The sequence below is a fragment of the Mandrillus leucophaeus genome, unplaced genomic scaffold (assembly GCF_000951045.1).
Source record: "Mandrillus leucophaeus isolate KB7577 unplaced genomic scaffold, Mleu.le_1.0 Scaffold246, whole genome shotgun sequence".
In the NCBI taxonomy this organism is placed as follows: domain Eukaryota; kingdom Metazoa; phylum Chordata; class Mammalia; order Primates; family Cercopithecidae; genus Mandrillus; species Mandrillus leucophaeus.
This window is the reverse complement of record NW_012102543.1, coordinates 2,795,048-2,815,777: the sequence shown is the minus strand read 5'-3', so window position 1 is coordinate 2,815,777 and position 20,730 is coordinate 2,795,048.

Genomic DNA, 20,730 nt, shown 5'->3' with positions numbered 1-20,730 from the left:
TTTTTTTTTTTTTTTTTTTTTTGAATAGAGATGGGATCTTGCTCTGTCACTCAGGCTAGAGTACAGTGGAGTACAGTGGTGTGATTATAGTTAACTGAAGTTTCAAACTCCTGGGCTCAAGCGATCCTCACATCTTGGTCTCCCCAGTAGCTGGGACTACAGGTGTGTGCACCATGCTCAGCTAAAAACATCAGTAGTGTTTCTATACACCAATCACAAACTAGCTGACACTAAGTCAAGAAAGCAATCCCACTTACAATAGCTACAAAAATAAAAAATAAAATACCTAGGAATAAATTTAACAAAAGAAGTGAAAGATCTCTATAGGGAATACTGTAAAACACTGATGAAAGATATTGAAGAGAACTCACACACAAATGCAAAGACATCCTATGCTCATAGATTGAAAGAATTAATGTTGTCAAAATGTCTATCCTTCCAAAAGCAATCTATATTTTCAATGCCATCCCTACCAAAATACCAATGATGTTATTCATAGAAATAGAAAAAACATACTTAAAATTCGTAGGGAACCACAAACACCCTGAATAGCTAAAGCAATCCTGAGCAAAAAGAAAAAAGCTAGAGGCAGCACACTACCTGACTTCAAATTATACTACAAAACTGTAGTAACCAAAATAGCATGGCACTGGCATAAAAACAGACACACAGACCAATGAAACAGAATAAAGAACTCAAAAATAAATCTACTCACTTACAGCCTACTGATTTTCAACAAAGGTGCCAAGAACACATATTGGGACAAGGACAGTCTTTTAAATAAATGGTGCTGGGGAAACTGAATATCCACATGCAGAAGAATGAAACCAGACCCCCCATCTCTCACCATTTACAAAAGTCAACTCAAAAGGGATTAAAAACTTAAATGTAAGACCTGAAACTTTGAAACTACTAGAAAAAAATGTAGGTGAAATGCTACAGGACGTTGGTCTGGACAAAGATTTTTTGGAGAAGACCTCAGAAACACAGGGAACAAAAGCAGAAATAGGCAGGTGGGATTACAGCAAGCTAAAAAGGCCTCTGCACAGCAAAGGAAACAGTTAACAAAGTGAAGAGACAACCTACAGAATGGGAGAAAATGTTTTCAAATGATCTATCCAACACAAGGTTAATCACTAAAATATATAAGGAACTCAAATCAATAGCAAAAAATTGAATAATTTAATTTAAAAATGGGCAAAAGATCTGAATAGACATTTCTCAAAAGAAGACATACAAATGGCCAACAGACATATGAAAAAAATGCTCAACATCCCTAACCATCAGAAGAATGCAAATCAAAGGCACAATGAAATATTATCTCACCACAGTTAAAATGGCTATTAGCAAAAAGACAAAAAAAAATTGCTGGAGAAGATACAGAGAAATGCTCATACGCTGTTGGTGAGAATGTAAAGTAATACAGTCATTATGAAAAACAGTATTGAAGTTCTTCAAAAACACTAAAAATAAAACTACTATATGATCCAGGAATTCCATTGCTGGGTATATATCCAAAAGTAAGGATTTACATATATCAAAGAGATATCATAGTTTCATGTTTATTGCAGCACTATTCACAATAGCCAAGACATGGAATTAACCTAAGTGTCCATCAACAGATGAATGGATAGAGAAAATGTGGGACATGTACACAATAGAATATTATTCGGCCTCAAAAAATAATAAAATCTTGTCATTTCCAGCAATGTGGATGGAACTGGAGGTCATTTTGTTAACTGAAACAAGCCAGACACAGAGAGAGAGATATCACATGTTCTCACTCATATGTGGGAGCTAAAAAAAAAATGTGGATTGTACAAAGGTACAGATTAGAATGGTAATTACCACAGGCTGAGAAGGGAAGGAGGAATGGGGCATAAAGAGAAGTTGATTAATGGGGACTGAAATACAGTTAGATGGAAGAAATAAGTTCTAGTATTCAATAGCACAGTAGGGAAATTATAGTTAATGATTTATTGTATATTGCAAAATAGCTAGAAAAGATGAATTCTAATGTTCCCAACAGAAAAATGTTTGAAGTGATGGATATTCCAATTACCTGTATTTGATCATTGCACATTGTATGCATGTATCAAAATATTACATGTATCCCCAAAACATGTACAACTATGATATATCAATAAAAAATAAAATATAATTTAAAATTTTAACAATAACAATAAAAAACTCTTTCTAATGGAAATTGCTACAGGAAACAGATGTTAATGAGAATAATGGCTTGAATTAAGAAGAAAACATTGTTAAAACTAGTTTCTTTCTTTTTTAACAAGAAAAAGAAAAGAGGAGGGGATAGAGTCTTGCTGTATCGCCCAGGCTGGAATGCAATGGCAAGTTTTCGGCTCAATGCAACCTCTGCCTGCTGTATTCAAGCGATTCTTGTGCCTCAGCCTCCCGAGTAGCTGGGATTACAGGCACCCACCCACCATGCCACACTAATTTTTGTATCTTTAGTAGAGACAGGGTTTTACCATATTGGCCAGGCTGGTCTGAAACTCCTGACCTCACGTGATCCACCCTCCTTGGCCTCCCAAAGTGCTGGGATTACAGGTGCGAGCCACCATGCCCAGTCAAAACTAGTTTCAAAGCTACACAGTTGGAAAGAAAATTTTAAAAACCATAAACAAACAAAAAGCATTTGAAGCATTGGAGTTTATATAGTCCCATTAAAGAAAGAATATTGGATACATAGGTTAGGTACAAAACTGGTTAACACGCTACAGGGCAATTAACCCTAATATTTGAGGTTATCTTTTCTACTGGATGGGAATCATTTGCATCTACACAACTCTGCAGGCTAACATGTAACTTCAGAGTTTGAGGCCTCAGTTAATAGTAAACAGGATAGTCAAACAATATAGTACATTGTCCCAGAAGATTAATAATTGTTAGGCAAGCCTGTTAATATTTCAGAACAACATTGAAAGGACATACAAATATCTTCTTGGCCTTATTTCCAGGCTTTAGATAGTTTTCCTTATTACTTGCCAGGTCACCCTTACAGCCATAGCAGCTTGTCAAGGGCACAGCCCGGGGATACTGAACAGATCCTTCAGTGTCAGGCAGCCGGGGAGAAGTTGCTGAACGTGGAGGTAGAACACCAAGGGAAAAGGGCCACACTTTCTAGTTCTATTTATAGGAAGGCCAGTTCCTGGTTAATCAGATAGTCTGCCTGCCTGCCTGCCTGGCTGCTTCCTAGATACCCACAGTTCTCCAAAAACAGGCCCCAAGGAATGTAACCCCTTCTCTGAACTCTATTGCTCTATCTTTTGCTCATGACCCTTTCTGCCTGTGACCTCTGGATATTTTATAATGCACAAATGTGTTGTCATTTTAAGAGTATTTGCTTTTCTTTCACTTCCTGTAGCCTCTACTATGTCCACCAAGTGTCTAGCACACAGCAGATGCTAATCGGCACACAGCAGATGCTAATGGGCACGGTGCACTGTACATCTCTTTCCTTATCAAAGGCACATACAGACCCTCCATTCCTCAGATGTGCGCTCAACATCCCCCTTCCACATTTCCTCCCACATAGACTGTGATCTCTGTCTCCGCTCATCTCCACCCACTACAATCCTACCCACACTTTGAGACACAGCTCTGATGCAGCCCTCTCCAAGGGAGTGTCTTCTCCCTACTGGCATGTGTCTCCCTATTCCCAAGCAGTTTTGCTCTGTACTGGGGCCTCCTTTTCACCCTGCCATGGCCCACGGGTCATTTACACTTCACATTGCCCAGGGTAGTGGGTTCCCAAAGACAAGAACCTGGTCTTCATCACCTCTGTCTGTGTCCATGGCACCTAGTGATGCTAAGCACATATTCTCTGGCTCAGGCATTGGCCACGTGAGCCCAGGGGTGGCTTTTTCTGCCTTCAGCAGCAAATTCTGTCTTGTTTGCTGTTGGCAGCACTTCAGGGCCCATCACCTGCAGGTGTCAGACCTCAAAGGTGCTGAGCAGGGGACATATGGCGCTTGTCCTCTCCCGACTAAGGGAGTCCTTGGTGAACATCTGATCTCAGCTGGAGCATGTCCCTTTCTGCTTAATCAGCTGCTCCTTACATTCTCTGCTGGTTGCAGGGTTGGGGGGGGGGTGGTGAAACAGGGGTGGTAAGTGAGGCAGCTGCTGCCTTTGCTATGGCTATGATTCTGACCTGCAACCACTGCAGGATGTGGAGCTGGGACCTGAAGCAAAGGCCTAGAGTCCCTCAGTGCACACCCAGGGAGCCCAGTGGGTCCCATGAGCTTCTGCTGGGAAATGGCCTGGCCTTTCCTGTGCGGGTGGATGCTCCAGGAGAAGCGGCAGAAGCTTCACAGCATGGGCAGAGAAACTCTAGATGCAAGCTGCTCAACTTGTGGTCCATGAACCACCAGCAAGGACACACCAACACATGAAGCTTATTAGACACACAGAATGCAGGGTGTCATCCCAACCTCCGGAATCAGAAGCTGCATTGTCGGGAGGGCCTCTAAGTCATGTGAATGCACATTAAAGTGTCAGTTAATAGCCAGGCTCATCTGTAAGTGTTCAACCCTACTGCTGCAACCCAGTGTATGAATTTGCAAGAGCTACAATTAAGCACATCGTTAATTCAACCTGGAATGCTCTAAGGCAATATAGCTGAGAGTTGGATGGTGTTTGATTGTTTTATAGTGAGAGACCAGAAATGCTCAAATGCTGCCTTATTTTGCACACACACAAAAGTGACAAGTGCAGAATAGGAATGAATATACCATTTTATTAGCAGCTGAGCCAGAACCCAGTAACCTCTTTGCAGAATGGTGGTAAAAGCTGGATGGGCATCCACAGCCACAGAGCCTCATCCTACACCTGAATCTCAGTCTCAGGCTGCATGGAAAAAGGAACCTGAGGGCAGAGCTCCCTGCCAGGGCCTGCCTGAGGGTGACTCTCAGGCACTGTCCCTCACAGGCAGAGATAATGGGGAGAGACAGGCAGGAATGTGGGACTGAGCTTGCGATGATCCTGCTCACCAGTAAAGGGAGAAGATGAATGTCTGGAAACTCTGACCAATCTGATAAGCAATGCCTTCTCCCTCGGGGCCACCAGGAAGGCCCAGGCAGAGGCAGCCCCGGCACAGCTCCAAGAGGGAGGGTGTGGCAGCGGAAATTGGCTTCACAGATCTTTCATGGCAGCAGCCCCTGTGCCGGCTGAGTGCTGAGTCCTCAGTGGACGTCTCGTTCTTATCTACTCACGTGTCCCTAAACAGTTGCTTTTGAGATACTTTTCTTTTTTTAAATTGCTTTATTGAGGTATAATGTACATACTATAAAATTCACCCATTTTAAGCGCACAGTTCAATGACTGTATCTGTGATTGTTGTTACAGTTTATTGTCAGAGTTGTGCAACATCCCCACCATCTAATTTCAGAACATTCCCATTACCCCAGGAAACAACCGCGTGCCCACTTCCTGTCACCGCCCCCAGAACCCCAATTCCTGGCAACTGCAGATCCACTTTCTGTCTCTCTAGGCTGGCCTTTCCTGAGTGTCCAGAAGCTTTTGCATTCAGAAACTTTCCTTATCTCGATTTCCTTATCCCTCTCATCTGCCAGTGTTGTCTCCTGTCAGGGGAAGGAGTGGTTTAGAAATGCCCGGAGGTAGCACAGTGCCTGGCACATGGTAGTCACACAATACGTACATTAAACTGAAAATAACCTGGGCTGCCATTTTAAGAGTATTTGCATCTTGTAAGGGTGGAAAGGGGTGATCTCAAATGAATGAGCCCTTTAATGGGAGTATTTCAGACCCAGTGGCTCTCACAAACACACACCACTGGGAAGAGTTTCCCCCCGCTGTGGGTGGGTGAGACTGGCATGCTCCTTGACTCTGAGGATGTCATGTCTTTTAGAACAAGGCGCTCCCTGTCCACAGAGTCTTCAGATTCAGAACGATTTCACCCCCAACCCCGACTCCCTGCTTATCAGCACCTGCCCTGCCCTTTGACTCCCAGGGTCACCAGAGTCTCTCTCGCACGCTACAGGTTCCCACTTCTCCAGGATTCTGAGTCTCAGTTCCTGCCCATTTTCCCCAACCTTCCAGGTCCTCTGATGTGGAACTTTATTGTTCACATTGCCTGACAGATCTTCCAGCCCTTTCCCAGGAACCCTCCTTCTTTTGGGCAGCACTTACCTGCCTGAAATAGTTATTAAGTAACTGTCTTTCTGCTTCATATTCACCTGCTCTATCCTACTCTGGGAGGTGGAGGCTGGAACTTCATGAACAAATGTCTGCTTTCCCAGCTGCAAAGCTTTTCCTGCTGAGGCTCTGCACATAGGGGGCATTAGAGAGACGCAGAAAGGCAAGAGAAGGTGAGGGAGTTTGCCGCTTCTTAGGGTTTTCTGTCTACTTGGGTTTTGAATTTTATTTTAAGCTCTATTGAGGTATAATTGACATACTGTAAATTCACTCCTTCTAAGGGTACCATTTAATAATTGTTAGTATACTGACAGAGTTGTGCAAACACAGCTACAATCAGATCTTACACTATTTTCATCATTCCTTAAAGTAACTCTGTGCCAGCCTCACCCCCACCCTAGGTGATCACTAATCTACTTTTTGTCTCTGCAGTTTTGATTTTTCTGGACACTTATTTTAAGCGGAAGCATACACTCCACTCGGTGTCCTGTTGCATCTGACTTCTTTTACTTAGCGTGATATTTGTGAGGTCTATCTGTATATTAGTATCAGTATTCTGTTCCTTTTTTTTTTTTTTTGGACAGGGTCTCACTCTCTCGCCCAGGCTGGAGTGCAGTGGCACCATCTCAGCTCACTGCAACCTCTGCCTCCCGGGCTCAAGCGATTCTCCTGCCTCAACCTCCCAAGTAGCTGGGATTACAGGTGCGCGCTACCACCGCTGGGCTAATTTTGCATTTTTAGTAGAGATGTGGTTTCACCATGTTGGCCAGGCTGGTCTCGAACTCCTGACCTCAAATGATCCACCCACCTCGGCCTCCCAAGGTGCAGGGATTACAGGTGTGAGCCACCAACTGCGCCTGGCCCCTTTTGGTTGCTGAATCATGGTCCATTGTATGGACGTAGTACGTTTGTTTGTCCCTCTGCGACAGTGCATTCCTATGGCAGCGGCTGAATTCAATTTGCAGTTTTCCTACCTCTTGTTGAATCAGCTTTATTGCATCCTCCTCAGAGATACAAACCAGCTGGCGCCTCTGGCGCCTCCTCCTCAAAAGCCTGGGTCCCTTCTTTAAATTTCTAAATTTTAACTCTTCCAACCTCTTCCCTTTTTCCCTCCAACCCTGGGGTTAGTAGCTGTCTCAGGCAGCTGTTAACTCTGTGACCCATTCGAGTTCTGTTTTTGCCTTTTCAGTCACTCGATTCACTATTTTACATATAATTCAAGATTCTTTATATTAGGCTCTCTATGTTTAAATAACTGCAGTGGTTTCTGTCCCTGGACTGTCCCAATGCTAGCCTGTGGCTGAATTGAGCAAACAACTTCCCTGACACTGCTTCCTTGGACCTGATTGGTTTAGAAGAGAGCATGTGAGTCAAGGCAGACCAATCAGTGTCCTTTCTGGAATTTTTTTTTTTTTTTTTTTAAATGAAGCTTGGCAAGCGGAGGGAGGTGAGTAGTGCCTTTTCCCTCTCTGTTGGTGAAGCTGGGGTAATAGTGGATCTGGGAGCTGTCCGTGCCAGCTGCCCAGGGGAAGGAGCCCTGAGAGCAAGTTGGGAAAACAAGAAACCCACAGGGTGTTTCTTCACAATACTGGAGTGCGGGTTCCGGTGGGTGGTCCCTGAAAGCCCCAACTCTGCCTTCCTGAGGTCTGAATGTGTGAGCTAATCTCTCTGTCTTCCTAATAGATGTCACCCCCCTCACCCTACCCCATCCCAACTTAGCTGAGTTGGGTTTCTATCACTTGCAACCTAAGTATGCGAAATAACATACCGAGTATTGGATTCTTACCCCTGGATTTGTTTCTCCATAACTTAGATTTCTCCAAAGCCAGTTGACTGTCCACTGCTCTTTCTGGTCTATGTCCAGATGATAGAGGCCCACTGGGGCAAGGACTGAGTCAATGCCACAGGTATTTGAGCCCTAGAGTAAACCATGTGACCTGGTAGGTAGGGGCGGTCTCTCATCCTGGCTGGTGGCTGGTACAAAGGGAATGGCTGGCATAAGGAATCTCATCATTGGCTGGTGCAAGGGCTCAAGTTGGAGCACAAGATCCAGTTTCCATCTTTAACCACAGAGGCAGCGTGCAGCCCTGCAGGGGAGCCAGTGCCATCGCCATGCAGCTAGGAAAGCTCCGTGGGAGGAACGCCTTTCCCTTGGGGGCTGCTGCTGTGCACACTCTGATTGGCTCTGCACAAATCAGCGAGCCCTAATATGTCAATCTTTGCTATGATTAGTGCATCAGCTAGCACTGCTACCGCCACCCACCCACTGATCTGTAGGTTTTCACAGAGATGCAAATTAGGCAACCCAATGTGGTGGCCCCCTCCAGGAGGTGAGCGACTCTTGTGTGCTGTTTGTTGACAAGGGGCTGTGGCCAGAACTTGGAATTAGAGTCGTAATTCATATATTCATACACTCTCCGGTGCATTGCCAACTGCAGTGTCTTTCCTCTCTGGTACCTAATAATAACTGAGTTGCCACGCACTGAACACTTACCACCTGCCAGGCACTATGCTAAGCATTTTCCTTGCATTTTAATCTTCACAACTCTGCGAGAGAGATAACCTTTTTAAAAATAAACTTTAAAATTTTAGAACAGCTTTAGATTTATAGAACTATTACACAGATAGTGTACAGAGTTCCTATATACCTCGCACTCAGTTTCCTCTGTTATTACCGTGTTAGGATGGTACATTTTTCACAGCTGGTGATTCAATATTGATACTTTATTGGTTTTGTTTTGGTTTTTTTTTTGTTTTTTTTTTTTTTTTTTTTTGAGACAGAATCTTGCTCTGTCACCCAGGATGGAGTGAAGTGGTGTGATCTCAGCTCACTACAACCTCTGCCTCCAGGGCTCAAGCGATTCTCTTGCCTTAGCCTCCTGAGTAGCTGAGATTAGAGGCGCATGTCACCATGCCTGGCTAATGTTTGTAGTTTTAGTAGAGACAGGTTTTCACCATGTTGGCCAGGCTGGTCTCTAACTCCCAACCTCCTCTGCCCGCCTCGTCCTGCCAAAGTGCTGGGATTACACATGTGAGCCACCCTGCCAGGCCTTGTTTGTTTTGTTTTGTTTTGTTTTGTTTGAGACAAGGTCTCACTCTGTCACCCAGGCTGGAGTGCAGTGGCACAACCACGGCTTACTCCACCTCCCAGGCTCAAGCAATCCTCCTGCCTCAGCCTTCTGAGTAGCTGAGAATACAGGCACACACCACCATGCCCAGATAACATTTTTTTTTGTTTTTTGTTTTTTGTAGAGCCTGGGTCCCACTACGTTGCCCAGGCTGGTCTCGAAGTCCTGGGCTCAAGCGATGCTTTCACCTCAGCTTCCCAAAGTGTTGGGATTACAGGTGTGAGCCACCACGCCTTGCCAATCTTTTGTTAACTAAAGTCCATGCTTTATTCAGATTTCCTCCATTTCTACATAATATCCTTTTTCTGCTCCAGGATCCCATCTAGGATATTGCAATACATTTAAGCTCCTCTTGGCTGTGACAATTTCTCATACTTTCCTTATTTTGGGTGACCTTGACAGTTTGGAGGAGTACTGATCAGGATATTTTGTAGAATATTCCTTAATTGTAACTTGACTGCTATTTTTCTTGTGACTAGACTGGGTTCGTGTATTTTTTGGGAAGGAGACTGCAGAGGTGAAGTGCCATTTCCATTACGTCATATCAAGGGTACATACTATTAAAACAGCGTATCACTGTGGATGTTGACCTTGACCACCTGACTGAGGGAGCCTTTGCCAGATTTCTTCACTGCAGCGTTTCTCTTTTCTAAATCCCCTTTCCACACTGACTCTTTGGAAGAAAAGGATTGTGTGAAGCCCGCACTTAGGAAGCAGGGAGGTAACCTCCACCTCTTTAAGAGTAGATACTAGGAAGCAGGGAGGTAACCTCCACCTCTTTAAGAGTAGAGTATCGCCCCTTCCCTGAGGTGCTCTGGGGGATGCGGGGCAAGGGGAGGGAGAGCATTAGGACACATATCTAATGCATGTGGGGCTTAAAACCTAGATGACAGGTTGATGGGTGCAGCAAACCACCATGGCACATGTATACTTATGTAACACACCTGCACGTTCTGCACATGTATCCCAGAACTTAAAGTATAATAATAAGAATTTAAAAAGAGCAGAGTATCTGTAAAAAATTACTTGGAATTCTTATGTGTGGAAGATTTGTCCCTTCTCACCCATGTATTTATTCCTCCAATCACTTATGTGTGTCAATATGGGCTCATGGATATTTATTTTGTATTTTGGGTTATAATCGAATACTACTTTATTACTTTGTTCCTTAACCCTTTCCGCATTTGCCCTGGGAATATTCGCTGGTGGTACTTGCAGCTGCAGTGTTTACCTCGAGATAACTTTGCCACAAAATATCTCACTTTTATTATTATTTTTGGATCCCTCTAGTATATGGAATTTGGAAAGAAAAGACATAATTCTGATACCATTCTGTTTTTAGTAGCGGTTTTTCCATTTACAAAATATAGTAATTCTCAATCACTGAAAATGTCAAATCCTAGGAAATACAGGATTCCTACACGTGATGTTAATTAACATCATTCTTGAACAGTTAGTTGTTGGCCGAAGATTAATTTGATGAATCCGAGTTTTCCAAAATAGACAATTCTGATGATTCAGATAATTCTGATGTTAGTTCTGTTTAGAAATAACTCCAAGAACAGTTTTTCTGTTTTATTTTCACATTGAAAATCAGTCAGATTTACTTCAGTCTCAAAGAGCGTGTTTATTTAAAATTAAATGAGCACTGGCAGCGAGCCGCACTTTTTCTTCCTAAAAGGGAAAAGGATTAAATTGTTCCAACTTTGGCCATTGCTCTTTCAGCTCTTCCCTGTGTCCCTGTGGCGGATTTCTGATACTCCAAGATGCACCAGGCTCATCTTCGATTGATTTATTTCTTTGTCTATTATTTTTAATTGATACATAATAATTATACACATGTATGGGGTGCAGTGTGATATTTCAGTACATGGGTAAAATGTATAATAATCAAATCAGAGTAATTAGCAAATCCATCACCTCAAACACTTATCATTGCTTTGTGTTGGGAACATTCAAAGTCCTCTCTTCCAGCTATCTGAAAATACACAATAAATTATTTTTTATTATAGTCACTCTAGTGCTATAGCACACTACAACTTAGTCCTATCTAGGTAATTTTGTGTCCTTTAACCAACCTCTACCTCTCTCCTCCTCCCCCTTACCCTTACCAGCCTCTAGTAACCACTTTTTTACTCTTCACTTCTACTGATGCCAACTTTCTTTCTTTTTTTTTTTTTTTTTAGCTTTCTGGGCTCATCTTCCATTCTGCCCCAGCCCTAGAATCAGCCATTTCTCCCAGGGAGCCTAGTTCCTTTTATTGGAGAACAGTACTAGAAACCAAGATCTGGGCACTAGATATGCTCAAGTAGATAATATATTATCCCATCTTACAGAGAAGAAAGCTGCAACTTGGAGAGGTTAAATAACTTGCCCAAAGTCACATGGCTATTTTACTTCTAACTCTGCTCATTTCACTAGAAAGCATCATCTGTCTGCCTCTCTCTTCCTATTTATTAATCTCAAACTAAGCAAAATGTATCCAGGTTGCAGGAAGAGAGAAGACACTGTGCCCACACAACTCCTGCTGCTTGTAAACTGTAAAGCATTATAACCATATATCTATGTCTGTATCTATATATGCATATACATACAGCCATGTGCTTTGTATTATTCTTTTACAAAAGAAAGACAGTGTGTGTGTGTGTGTGTGTGTGTGTGTGTTCCCAGACACACATGCCATGTGCCGTTAGCAACTACATCAAATGGGAATTTGTCCAGGCTCCCTTGCATTCATCCCCAAGGAGGACCACGGCACACACCTGAGCTGAGTCAGGAGTTTCCTGAGCATCTCTGCCAGGCCTCCAGCAGCCCTGGAGCAAGACAGCAGGACAACACTGCTAACAGCACCAGCATTTGCCACCCAGCCTCCCTCTTCCACCTAGGCATGCCATCGGCAACCATGACCGAAGTTTCGGAGGGAGGACTAACTTCTGGAAATTGCCAGGACCCAGCTTGTAATGAAAGAAGATGGGAGACCTGAGAAGTGAGATGCAGATCTGGCCAGAGGAAGTAGGAGAACTGCTGGCCCACAGGTAGGGTTTGGGTCTCTGCTTCCTGTACCAGCTCTGAGGACCATCCAATGTGGGCTGCCACCTATGTGCAACTTTGGAGTCCTGGGGCAATCCACCCCCATCACTGGTCCTTCCGGCCAGGCCTGGGCCTCTCCCAGTCGTCAGCTTCCTTCCATCCACTACTTCTTTTTACTTCTGATGCTTCTGGTGAATAAGCCCTGCAGTCTTTTCAGACACGCTCAGACCCAGAGTAGCTTTCCATCTACTCCAGCTTGGCTCTGCCCTTGCCGTGTAGGCAGTTTCGGGGTTTGGGTACTACAGTGGAGGGCCTGGGGGTGGGCAGTGATGGCTCATGCACAGACAGACACTTGGAGCCGAGAGCCGTGGGCTGCCTGCTGTGAGCAATAACTGAGATCAAACACGACAAGGACAAGAAGGGATCAGGTTGGTGGCACCACAGATGCTTTTGTCCTTTCCGTAGTCCTCAAACTTTCTTGTCTCATTGAGGAGAAAGCCCAACGAAAATGCCATGAATTCATCAGTCATGGGGGAGATAGACTCATTTTCAAGTGAAGTCTTGGCAAGAATGAAACCGCCTTTGCAAAAATTATAACTGAGGAAATTATGACAGTGAAAGAGATCAGACCTAATCAACTCCATCTTGCTTCTAATTTTTAAGCGGTCCTTGTTCATTCCTGGGCATAGGACGAACTAATCTTGTGAAGGAATTTAGTTCACGGTTTGACTCTGAAACAATATTGATAATAGCCCTTTCCCTAAAAGACCCCCTTCTTGTCTGGGGACCAGTCTGCCTTTGTAGGACAAGCAAACTAGCCACAAGATTAGAAATTACGGTTTAGGGGTTATGCAGCCTCTGGCTCCAAGAGTCTGAACCTCCCCAAATTGCTCCTGGGGATAATAACATCACTATTGTAACACCTAAGATGAGTGCTTGAGATATTTTGCAGAACCTGCGCTAGATGGATCAGCTGACACCACCCAGGCTGGTAATCTGGCTCAACCGTTTCTGCCATCCCACCCAGAAACAGAGGACAGCAAGAAAAACTCACTTCGATTCCCTATGATTCCATCTCCAATCTGAGCAGTCAGCCCTCCTCACTTCCCCAGCCTCTACCTGGCAGATTATCTTTTTTTTTTTTTTTTTGAGACGGAGTCTCGCTCTGTCGCCCAGGCTGGAGTGCAGTGGCCGGATCTCAGCTCACTGCAAGCTCTGCCTCCCGGGTTCACGCCATTCTCCTGCCTCAGCCTCCCGAGTAGCTGGGACTACAGGCGCCCGCCACCTCGCCCGGCTAGTTTTTTGTATTTTTTAGTAGAGATGGGGTTTCACCGTGTTAGCCAGGATGGTGTCGATCTCCTGACCTCGTGATCCACCCATCTCGGCCTCCCAAAGTGCTGGGATTACAGGCTTGAGCCACCGCGCCCGGCCCAGATTATCTTTAAAAACTTCTGATCCCTGAGTGCTGGGGGAGATTGATTTGAATAATAATAAAACTACAGGCGGTGGCTCACGCCTGTAATCCCAGCGCTTTGGGAGGCTGAGGTGGGTGGATCACCTGAGGTCAGGAGTTTGAGACCAGCCTGGCCAAAATGGTGAAACCCTGTCTCTACTAAAAATACAAAAATTAGACGAGTGTGGTGGCAGGCACCTGGAATCCCAGCTACTTGGGAAGCTGAGACAAGAGAATTGCTTGAACCTGGGAGGCAGAGGTTGCAGTGATCTGAGACGGCACCATTGCACACCAGCCTGGGTGACAAGAGTGAAACTCCATCTCAAACAACAACAACAACAACAACAACCACCACCACCTCCAGTTTCTGCATAGCTGGCTCTACGTATCTGCGTGAATTACTCTTTCTCCATTGCAATTCTCCTGTCTTAAATTGGCTCTGCAGTGAGCAAGGCAAACCTATTGGGCGGTTACAAGAGGAAGGATCTGGGGGGCCAATGGGAAACAGCAGCTGCAGAAGCCCCTTTCTGGAGTATGCTGAATCCTTCTCTGGCCTCCCCCGTGAGAAGGGCCTGAGGCTTAGCAGGATCCATAAGGACAAGCTCTGGGGCCATGGAGTGGGGCCTGGCTTTGCAACCTCCCATTTGGAGGCTTGGCTTTGGCTGGCAGGCACTTCTCCCCATTTGGAAATGGAGCCACCTCTGCAGCTGCTTTCCGCTTCCCTCTCTGAATGGCCTGGGACCTTCTCCTGCAAGCCTGAGGTTGGGATGCATTCAAAGCACAGGGATCCTGCAGGACACACACCTCAGCTCGCCCCTTGTCCCTTTTCATTCTCTAAGGAAGATTGAGCAGGACACTCATCCTTTCATCCATTCATGCATTCCTTCCACAAACATTTGCCAGAACCCCGCTCATGCCAGGCACTGAGCTAGGTGTGAATGCTTCTTCCTTTCCCAATTACATAGACATAAAGCGTGCAACTAAAATAAGTGCTTCCCAGGGCTTCCTGGAATGGGCTTGTATGGTGGTCCTTGTCCCTTCCAACCCCAGCCCCACACTCTGTCCCCTGACCCTCATTTCATCACATTATTACTCTAGGGACTCTTCAGGTCTTGGTGTTTGAGCAGTGGTAGAAGAGAGTCCACTGTGGCCAGCATCCATGAGGTTGGGAATTACAGAGGTGCGTGGCTCCATTCTTTCTCCCTGTGTGGCATCAGTTGCCACTTTCCCAGTGCTCTGTAGCAGCATGCCACTGGCTGCAGCTGAGGCAGCGAGAAGCTGTCTTGGGGATGGAAACTGGAACTGTGTCCAGAGTTTGTTCCTTCCAGTGGGTTTGTGGTCTCACTGACTTCAAGAATGAAGCCACAGACCTTCATAGTGAGTGTTATAGCTCTTAAAGGTGGCACAGCCCCAAAAAGTGAGCAGCAGCAAGATTTATTGTCAAGAGTGAAAGAACAAAGCTTCCACAGCGTCGAAGGGGACCCAAGTGGGTTGCCACTGCTGGCTGGGGTGGCCAGCTTTTATTCCCTTATTTGTCCCCACTCATGTCCTGCTGATTCATCCATTTTACAGAGCACTGATTGGTCCATTTTACAAATCTCTAGTTAGCTACAGAGCATTGATTGGTGCTTTTTACACTCCTAGCTACAGAGTGTTGATTGGTGCATTTTACAATCCTCTTGTAAGACAGAAAAGTTCTCCAAGTCCCCACTCAATCCAGGAAGTCCAGCTGGCTTCACCTCTCAATCCCCCCTCTAAACAGGATACCCCGACTGCTATTGGGAATTGGGTGATGACCGCTCTAGCTACTTCCTGCTGGATAGGGGCAAAGAAGGAGCCCTGCAGTTGTAGTGTCCTCCAGAGGGAAACTCTTTAGGCCAGTCAAAGGGCCAGTGGGTTAGTCCAAGGGTCCTCAGTAGAAGTTGTTAGTTGAGCTCATTTGGGGTTCCATTTGTAAGACCATCTGTAGCTTGATGGCCTCAATCCTGGAGGAAAAAAATTTGACAAGGAGGTTAAAAATACAGGGTCCCAAGGTGAGTAATAGCAAGATGGCTGTCATGGGACCTAGAAAGGGGAGAAGCCATGTTGCCCAACTCCAGAAGTTGATATAAGAGTTTGAAAGGCATCTGATTTCAGAAGCCTTTTCCTGTAAATGCCGGCTGGTGTCTCATACTATCCCTGACTGGTTAGTGTAAAAACAATGCTCTTCCTCTAAGAAGGTGCAAAGTCCTCCTTTCTCAGCAGTGAGGAGGTCTAGGTCCTGCTGGTTGTGGAGAGTCACTGCTGCCAAAGAGCCTATTTAGGATTGTAGAGTAAGGATAGATGTTGTTATTTCTTGCAAACTGTCTGAGAAATCATTTGAGAGTGTGTGGTAGTAGGATAATGAAGTAGATAAACTGGCTATTCCAGTTGCTGTAGCAGTCCCATTCCTAACGCTATAAATAGGGGTATTAGTTGTATGGCCCTGCGCTGGCAGACTTGAGTTTTGAGGGGCACTGATAGGGTCTGATTTCCACAAGATTAGAAGTTAGGATAATACATGTTACACTTAACTTTTAGCAAACTTTACTTTTGTTGAAAACCTTGTAAGTTTGGGATTTCAATTGTTCTTTGCTATTAATAAGACCTCGTTCAGTCCATATTTACTTAGAATTGGTATAGATGGCTCTTTCCTGATTCTGTAAGTACTTTAAGGTTTAGTTGAGTGCAAACAGCTTGCATATTTGAGCAGACCAATTATTAGACAATTTTCCTAACTCTGTTTCTACAAAAGTTTCCTTATCACTTACTGAATACCTATTACATCTTTTTCTCTTAATCACCCAGGAGGAGCCATCTATCATCCTGTCCTGAAGGGAGTTCCTCCTAGATTTGATCGGACCTTTGTACGGTAATTAATTAAGATTTAGATCCCCTGTTAGGAAACCTGCTGGGTTAAGGATTTTTGATAGGAAGGCTACAGGTTGTCAGTGGCCTCAGTGCTTTTGGGCTATGCCCTTGTTTACACTGACAAGAAGGTGGTATTGGAGTGTTATAGGGTCATGGAGAAGACCTTCAATTATCAATTATTCAATTATAAGTTTTAATTTTACCCTGGCTTTTACTACTTCTATCTCTTTCTCTCTCTCTTTGTCTCTCTTTCTTTCCTTCTGACTCCCTCTTTGTCTCTCTGTCTCTTTTTCTTTCTCTTTCCTTCTCTCTTTGACTTTCTGTCTTTCCCCTCTTGCTGTCTTTCTCTCTTTGACTTTCTGTCTTTCCCCTCTCTCTCGTTCTTTCTCTCTTTGCTTATTTTTCCCTGCCTCTGCCAGCTGCTTTTGCTCCTGTTCTCCCTTCTCCTTCCCCTTTTTGATGGCTTCAGCAGTGTAAGACTGCCACTTCCTTGGGTTTTTGCACTGCATGCAATAACTCCCTGATTTTCTTATGGTACTTAATGGGGGTTCCCCCAGAGGTTAGGAACTCCCTTTCTTTCCATACTGCAGCACGGGTACATAGGATTAGATAAGCATACTTGCTATCTGTATACACATTTATTCTTTATCCATTTCCCAGTTCTAAGGCTCTGATAAGCACCACTAGTTCTGCTAACTGGTCCCTGGTCCCTGGGGGAAAAGACTTACATTCAAGTACAGTTACATCACTAACTATGGCGTAACCTGCCCTTTGTATCCCATTCTCCACAAATGAACTTCCATCAGTATATAGGTTAAGGCCAGGATTAGCTAAGGGGACTTCTAAGAGATCCTCTTGGGTGGCATAAGTCTGGACTACAATTTGTTGGCAGTCATGCTCGATTGGTTCCCCATCCTTTGGGATAAAAGTAGCAGGGTTGAGGGCAGCATATGTGCATATTTGAAGCACCAGTCCCTCAAGGAGTAACACCTGGTATCTAAGCAGGTGGTTGTCTGATAGTCATAAACTTCCTTTGGCACCTAGCATGCCATTTACATCATGAGTAGTCCAGATGGTGAGATCCTTTCCTTGTATTATTTTGATAGCTTCTAATACTAAGATGGCCACTGCCGCAACTACCCATAAACAGTAAGGCCAGAACCCCATAACCTGGGGTATGATGTAGCAGCAAAAGTTTTGCTGCTACATCAATTTCCTTACTTAGGTATGCCACAGGTTATGGGGTTGTCCCATGAGTCTGAGTAAGGACTCCAAGATCTATTCCCGCTCTCTCTGTGATGTTTAAAGAGAAGTTTTGTCCTGTGGGAAAGCTTAAGGCTGGAGATTGTACTACAGCCTGCTTTAAGGTTTCGAAGGCTGTTTCTGCCCCTGGTTCCCATTCTACTAGATGAGTGTTTGCCCTCTTGGTCTCCTTGATTATAGAGGGGCCCAGCCATCTCACTGTATCCAGGGATCCATAATCAGCAAAAGTCGGTGATTCCAAGGAACCCCCGCAAATGTTTTTAATGTCTTAGGGTGATGATAGGCCAGTATAGGCTGCATTTGTTCCTTGCTGAGGGCCCTGGTTCCTCTGGTTAAGATTAGGCCTAGATATATGACTCATTGTAGGCAGAGCTGGGCCTTCGATTTAGACACTTTGTACCCTTGATGAACTAGAAAGTTCAAGAGATCTAGAGTAGCCAGCTGGCATGAGGCTTCCAAACTGGTAGCCAAAAGTAAACCATCCACATACTGAAGGATCAGAGTGCCTGGACTTGAGAAGTGGCCTTGATCTTGGGCCAGTGCCTGACCAAACAGATGAGGGCTATCCCTAAACCCTTGGGGCAAGACTGTCCACGTAAGTTGGAAGGTCTGTGGAATCCTCAAAAGCAAAGAGAAACTGGGAGTCAGAGTGCAGGGGAATGCAAAGAAGGCATCCTTGAGGTCCAGAACAGTGAGCCATTTTGCTTCCTCTGGTATTTGAGAGAGCAGGGTATAGGGGGTGGGTACAGCTGGATATAGAGGAATTACTACCTCACTGATGAGTCTAAGATCTTGCACTAGTCTCCACTGATCATTCGGTTTTTGTACTCCTAGAATTGTGGTGTTGCAGGGACTACTGCATTTTATTACCAAACCTTGAGCTTTTAAATGTCTAACAATATCATGTAATCTTTTATGAGCTTCAGGCCTTAAGGGATATTGCCTTTCATAAGGAAAAGTGTTGGGGTCTTTTAGCCTGATTTGGACTGGGCGGGCATTTTTTGCCCTTCCAAATTGTCCTTCCAATGCCCAGACTTCAGGGTTGATTTCCTCCTCAAGTAGGGGACAACGAATGGGTAAATTGTTCCCCATATTAATGTAGGTAATAGCTCCAGCTTTAGCTAATATGTCCCTCCCTAGTAAGAGTGTGGGAATTTCAGGCATAACAAAAAAGGCATGTGAAAAGAGGACAGCCATCCGGGGCAGGAGATTAACACTGAGAAGGCTGCACCAGTGTCCAGGAGGAAGTCAATTTCCTGGCCTTCAATGGTTAAACGTACCTGGGGCTCAGTGAGGGTGATGACATGAGCTGGCACTTGCCCTGGGCACCCTCAATCCTGACTTGGATCATCTGGTTGGGGGCTTCTGGCCTAGAGAACCTTTGCCCTCTGGGGCAGTGTGCCTTCCAGTGATTGCCTTGGCATAGTGGACATGGGCGAGGGGACAGCTTCTCATTGGACAATCTTTTTTAAGATTCCTTGCAAACCACACTGGTGACAAGCCCTACTGTGTGATTGGCCTGCTCCATTTTCTGTCCTCTCTGAACCACCAAGGTTTGTTTTCTGAGGGCCATGACTAAGGTTATGGCCTTTCTCTTATCTCGATTTTTCTTTTTGGCCTGTTTCTCTTGGTCACTACTAAAAAACACCGAGGTTGCCAGGTTTAATAATGCCTCCAGATTTTGTTCAGGGCCCAGGGCTTGCTTTTGGAGCTTTCTCCTGATATCTGGAGCTGATTGGGTAATAAGCTTATCTTTTAGGATCAATTGGCCCTCAAGGGAGTCGGGTGACAGGGGAGTATATTTTCTTAAGGCCTTCTGTAGCTGCTCGAGGAAGGTGGAAGGATTTTCTTCCTTTCCCTGAGTTATGGTGGACATCACTGAATAATTCATGGGCTTTTTCCTAATTCTCCTTAGTCCTTCTAGAACACAGGCCAACAGATGTTTGTGACTCTAGTACCCATGATCTGAGTCTAGGTCCCAGTGGGGATCCATACTGGGGACAGCTTGCTGACCAGTAGGGAGTTTGTCCCTTTCTTCATCTGTCATCCTATCATTTACTTGACTAAGATACCAGGTATTCCAAACTCTCAGGCTACAGCTAAAGCTGCATTCTTTTCATTGAAGGCCAGGGTTTGATCTAACAATAGCATGATATCTCTCCAAGTGAGATTGAAGGTTTGCCCTAGATCCTGTAGGACATCTATGTACCTATCAGAACCATCTGAAAACTTCCCCAAGTCTGCCTTGATCTGCTTTAAATCAGAGAGGGAGAAGGGGACATGTACCTAGGTTGGGCCAAATTCCCCTCCCCCTACAGCTTGAAGGAGATATAACCGATAGCCTGGGGGTTTTTGTGGTCCTTTGGAGATTTCTTTGCTTGCTTCCTTGTGGGTGGGAGAGATTAGAAGAGGCTTATCATTAACAGGAAGGAGAGCTACAGGGAGGCTAGGATATGGGGGTAAGCTGAGAAGTCTTCTTGTGGGATGTAAATTGCAAGGTTTCCATAGTTGTGGATTATCCTTCAGTGAAAAGAAAGCTGGGGCATAAGGTGTTTCACTCCATTTGCCTTCCCTCTTACAGAAAAGGTCAAGCTGTAAGATAGTATTGTAATGTACACTTCCCTCAGGCAGCCATTTTTCCCCATCAGAGACAGAATATTGGCCGTAGTGCAGAAAAAAATCAGCTACCTCTTTTTCAGGGTTTGTGGGTCAAATTGGTCCCAATTGCTTAGGATGCATTTCAAGGGTAAGCCTGTTGATGCCTGAGTGTTTCCCATCTGAAAGAAAAAA